Genomic DNA, 6,000 nt, shown 5'->3' with positions numbered 1-6,000 from the left:
GTTAAATGGGAGGCAGGAAATGAAGTGGCAACTAAGTAATCGACTACTGTCAAGATTAGATTTTTTTCAAGACAGTCTAGGGCAAGGTCAAAGGTAAAGGTAGGGTTGAGCAAAATAAGAATCAGATTTTTTAAATTTCCTAGATAAATATATCTGAAAAACATCTATAGAATTTATGTTGGGGCAGCAACACATATTTTGTAAACACACACATTTTCAAGCCTCATACTAGTAAATAATATGTTTGAAACTCACTTGTGAATACCTGGCATGGCCCAAGAATAGTACTGAGAAAACAACACCTCTTTTATCATGCTTTGGTACAAAGTCTGCCAAATAATAATATGCATTTTTTGAAATGACTAAATATATACTTACGTAGCAGACTATTCAAAGCCATTATAGAATAGTAAGCAAGTAATAAATGTTCAAAAGTCTGTAACTACACATTCATGTAATATACAGCTGTCACCTTTAGTAGGTTAAATAATGTAACTCTTTAACCATGGCCAATATCTATAACAGCTTACATAGATAACTTTCAAACTTTATCTTGAATATATATATATATATATATAAAAGTTTTTAGACTGAGCAAAAAAAATATCATTCTTATGCAGATATTATTGCAATTAATATTTGACTATTGTTTACAAAAAATTCTTGATCTTAATGCTATTGTGAAGTGTTATTTTATTGCATATAAATATTTAATAATTAAATTGATCAGAAAATTGAGAGACATAGAGAAATCATCACTTTAAATTTTCTATTATTTTTTAAAGATTAAAAAAATAAATTTATGAGAAGGAAAGAGAGCACGAGGAGGAGTTGAGGGAGAAGGACAAGTGGACTCCATGTTGAGCACAGAGCTGAACTCAGGACTTGACCTCACAAGAGTTGGATGCTTAACCAACTGAGTTATCTAGGCTCCCCCCAAAACCATCCTTTTTAATGTGTTCATTGATATTCAGTGGGAATTTATTTAAAACAAATAAATGTTTTTGCTACTCTTGATAACTTAAACTACTACCTACCAGTAGGTATAAAACAGGAATTTACTTTTCAACAGAGTAGAGGATATCAGAGTGGTTGTTATCTTCGATAATTCAAGAGGATCCATTTCCAGCAAAATTTTCATGGGTGATAAGGTATGTAAATCTTAGAATATTTTAAACTATATTTACAAAATTTGTTTTATCACTTCATTTTTGGAATTTGTGGATAACTGATTACTCATATGTCATGATAGTAAGTCAGAAGATCAAGATACCTCTTTATAATTTTTCAAGTCTCCATTTTTGCTCTAGTAGACAGTTGAAGGTAAAATAACTATATTCATTGCATTACCTATATGAAACCCTGTGTAGTAAAAGGTGGCAGGAAAAGGTTAAAAAGTTAGGAGTCATTTTCAATGCTTTCTTCAGCATCCTGTCATTTTGCTTTACTACCATTTCAGATGTAACTCTGGCTATAGTTCTAGGTTGTGGCTTGGCAGTACATAGTTTATGCATGGTGTAAACAATACAAATCAGTCTTGGCAGTAAAGCACATCCTCCTGAGGCATCTCTATCAGAGTAGGCCCTCTATCTTTCTATGTCTTAGCTACTTGGAATTTGGCTAATTTAAACCTACATATAAACACAGGAAAGATTGTTCATTAAGTTAAAAATGCTATTAATTTGTGATAATCAGAAACCTTTCCCATCACCAATATCAGGCAGCAAGATACTTTGCTCATATTTTAAGGAAGAAATTAAATCTTTTGGGAAAGACTTCTCTCAACTATCCATTCATTGTCTGAACATCTGCTTCCTTTCTCCTACTCTCTTAGCCTCTTTTTTTATAATAGTTCCTTTTCTCAGTCTAAAAACTTTTCCATTTCTTACACTAAAACTATTTTCTTTCGTATATCTCTTGGCATTCTCTATTTTATCTTTTCTTCCCATCCACACTTACTGAATAATTGGTTTCATCTCAGATATCTATTACTTTGGGGCAGCCCGGGTGGCTCAGCAATTTAGCACCTGCCTTCGGCCCAGGGCGTGATCCTGGAGTCCCAGGATTGAGTCCCACATCAGGCTCCCTGCATGGAGCCTGCTTCCCCCTCTGCCTGTGTCTCTGCCTCTTTTTCTCTGTGTGTCTCTCATGAATAAATAAATAAAATCTTAAAAAAAAGATATCTATTACCTCATCGTACATTCATCCTCCAGTGGCTTGCAACCTAACTTTGGTCCCTATCAGTCTGAGAGACATTTGTGCTAAGGTCACTGGGGATTAAACCCAATGTACAGTTCAATGCTAATCTTACCAAACAATTCTTTTTCAGTGAATATTAATGATCATTTTCTATTCCCCAATTTTCCATAACACTACATTCACTTGGTTCTTCTTTTACTTTCTCTCTCATTTAGTTTGGCCCTTATATAACTGCTATTAAGCATTACATCGCTTCCTGTGAGAATTCATCCATGATCATGATTTCAGGCATACCCAGCCTATGTGTGGATGATTTCCAAGTGTCTATCTCCAGCCTAGATTTTCATTTTCACTTTATTTAGCCTATATATTCTCAGTTGCAAATAAACTACAAGAACACCAAACTCAACAAGGCTGAAATGGAACTTACCTTTTTTTTAACCCTAAATGAACTCATATCCTATATTTTCTGCCTAATTTGCCTGGATCAATTTCTATTCCATCACTTAAGCTAGAAGCCTACTCCTTGACTTCTTTCATTCTCTCTTTCTCTCCACATTTGAAACCTCAAAGTATTGTATTTCAGCAATTATAGATGTAGATTTCACATTTTAACATCTCTGAAATCAGGATACATCTCAACAAGCAACAATTCAAGCATTGTTTTAGTTTGATTAGCAGAGATTTTATTCCCTCTTAGTGGTACAAAGAGAAATGTTGTATACTATGGTTTAGCCCATGGTGCCTTGCATTAGATGAAATATAGTACTTAATAAATCTATCTCAATATCTCCAACGTCACTACTACTCCTACAATTCAAGAGTCTTCCTGCCTTCTGTCTAACCATTTTTATTCATTATTCTCAACACTATGAGTCTTACATTTACAATGCAATTTGATGATGGAATTGTTCCACTTCAATCTTTCAGTTACTCCCCATCACCTGGGGAATGATGCCCAATGTTATTTACATGGGATTCAAGGCTGTCCATGCTCTAATCGCTACTTTTCTACATTGACCTCCTAAAGAAAAGTTTTTTCTCGTGCTCCCTTTCCCTGAAAGCTTTCCTTCATACACACAGAAAACATCTCCATCTAGTACCCAGCATCTAAAAAAAGAAGACACTTTATCTCTTTAAGCAAAGTTAGATGCCCTATTAAGACTCAGGATCTAGAAAAGGAGATACTTTATCTCTCTAAGCAGAATTAGATGCCCCACAATAACCTAGTCATATCTCCATCTTTGTGCTTACCACATGTACCGTAAGTTTTATTATTTTATTTCCTTCCCACACTTGATAGTGTCTTTTTAAAAAATAATTTTCCTATTTCTAGGACCAAATATAGTACCTGGAACCTGGGAGGATTTTGGTAACTATGTATTGAAAAAACAGTAAATGGGATGTGTCAGTGGAAAAATGACAATTAAAACATCTTTAAACATTGTTTAAAGATGTGATTGCTCATGAATAGCACATGAGGAAACACCAATATTTAAGGGGTGTACAGAGGAAGATGTGCCTGCAAAGGAGAATGAGAAATTGAAATTAGAGATCTATAATCTCGATTGGATAGTGTTGACATTAAAGGCCATGTTCCTTCAACCATATTCCCATAATCACGCTGGTCTGAAGGATGATAATTAGATTCAGAGCAAAGTCACACACACACACACACACACACACACACACACACACACACACACACTGAAATATTATTCATCCATAAAAAGAATGAAATCGTGCCATTTGCAATGAGTGGATAGAGCCAGAGTGTATTATGCTAAGTAAAATAAGTCAGTCAGAGAAAGACACATGAGTTTAAGAAACAAAACAGATGAACATAGGGAAAGGTAAAAAGAAAGAAAAAAAGGAAGAAAGGTGAAAAGAAAGAAAGAAAGGAGAAAGAAAGAAAGAAAGAAAGAAAGAAAGAAAGAAAGAAAGAAAGAAAGGAAGAAAGGAAGGAAGGAAGGAAGGAAGGAAGGAAGGAAGGAAGGAAGAAAGAAGGAAGGAAGGAAGGAAGGAAGGAAGGAAGGAAGGAAGGAAGAAAGAAAGAAAGAAAGAAAGAAAGAAAGAAAGAAAGAAAGAAAGAAAAGTAAACCACAAGAGACTCAACTATAGAGAACAAGCAGGGTTGATGAAGTGGAGGTGGGCAGGGGATGATGGGTATTAAAGAGGACACTTGTTGTGTTCGGCACTGGGTATTACAGGTAAATGATAAGCCACTAAATTCTACTCCTGAAACCAATGTTATACTATATGTTAACTAGAATTTATATAAAATTTTGAAAAAAAAATTCAGGCAAACAGCCTGGCATGTGCAAAGTTCCTGTGCAAGGGATTAAAAAAAATGACCAGTGTACTGCTAATACAGAAAGGTGTAGGTGGGTATAAAATGATGCTGGAGAGTAATTTGGGCCAGAGCACGCAAGGCCTCCTGAATCATATGATGGGATTTTTCCTTGGGGCTATGGAAAGACAGAGGAAAGTTTTAACTCCTAGTATAGGAGGTCATGTGATGCATTTTCTACAGGTAATTCTATCTTGATTGGAAGGGAACTAGAGAGGATACAGGAGAAGGATTATGTTTCTTGCACAAATAAGGGAAATCAGTAAGGTATAGAAAAAAGAACAAGGGATTTCTAGCTGAGCAGGCTTGAGATAGATCCAGATTCTGGCATTTTTATGATACTGTTAGGATAAAATGAAAGAACTTATATAAAGCTTGACAAACATTGGTTCTCTCCCATCTCTCCAAAACCAGGTTCTCATTAAACATTTGTCAAATAACTATGCGTTATGCACAAATCACATTCACTTTCGAATTTTAAAACCCACCTGCACCTTCTATTTAAGATTTGTATGTTTATTATATTGTTCTGAAAAGCTATATTTTTTTCTGAATAGCTATATTATTAGCTTTTTACTCTTGACTTTGTATTTATCTAATGTAAAAAGTAAATTCCAGTCTTACGAGTAAAAACAAAAAAAATGTAAAACTTGCTATATAGACTTAATAAGTAGGTTGAGGTAAGTAGAGAAGGTTACAATTTGGGCCAACCAACATCAACTCTAACCCCTTAAACAATGCCTTCTTTTATGTACTGCACTTCATATGGGTATCAGAGTAGAACTGTGTAATGACAGCCCTAATAGCTACCAGTCATAAAGAAACAACAGAAGAACAAATGTTGAGACTTGAAAGTTGGAAGGATCAATAGCTAGATAGCACTTGTTATATGAGAACTGAAATTAGATCTTCAAAGAAATACTGCCGAAAGCAAAATAAATTAGGTAATTTAGTATGTTCAAAAAACAACTTATTTTAAGGTTTGACTCCCAACACACACTATATATTTCTGTCACTGCTCATCTGGTTTAAAGGATTTATCCAATCCAACTTGTCTTTATCCTCTGGCTATTTTTATAGCTTAAGTTACCCTGTTTGGTGTAATTTTTATAAAATATCCTCTTTTTTTTGAGGATGTATGTGAGTTTCATCGTCTGTAGTTAGTTTCGCAAAGTTAGATATTATTTATTTTTTTATCCCTAGCATCTGAAAAATCATGTAAAACATGGTGAACACATAAAGACATAGTTAGGTAAACAGGCATTAGTGTGGAGGATCTCTGCTCAATTACTACATTTTCAGAGAGCTCCTTACTATCTACGTTCATCTTTTCCTACTTTATGTTTTTTTATGACGTTTAATGCTACCTACATTTATGTTATTTGTAGTCTGTCTCCCTCACTAGAACATATGCCATGTGAGGGTGGGAAATGTGTCTTCCTTACTTCCAC

This window comes from Vulpes lagopus, chromosome 6 (genome assembly GCF_018345385.1).
Source record: "Vulpes lagopus strain Blue_001 chromosome 6, ASM1834538v1, whole genome shotgun sequence".
NCBI classification, from domain to species: domain Eukaryota; kingdom Metazoa; phylum Chordata; class Mammalia; order Carnivora; family Canidae; genus Vulpes; species Vulpes lagopus.
The sequence above is the reverse complement of the archived record's forward strand: the minus strand, read 5'-3'. Positions refer to the sequence as shown.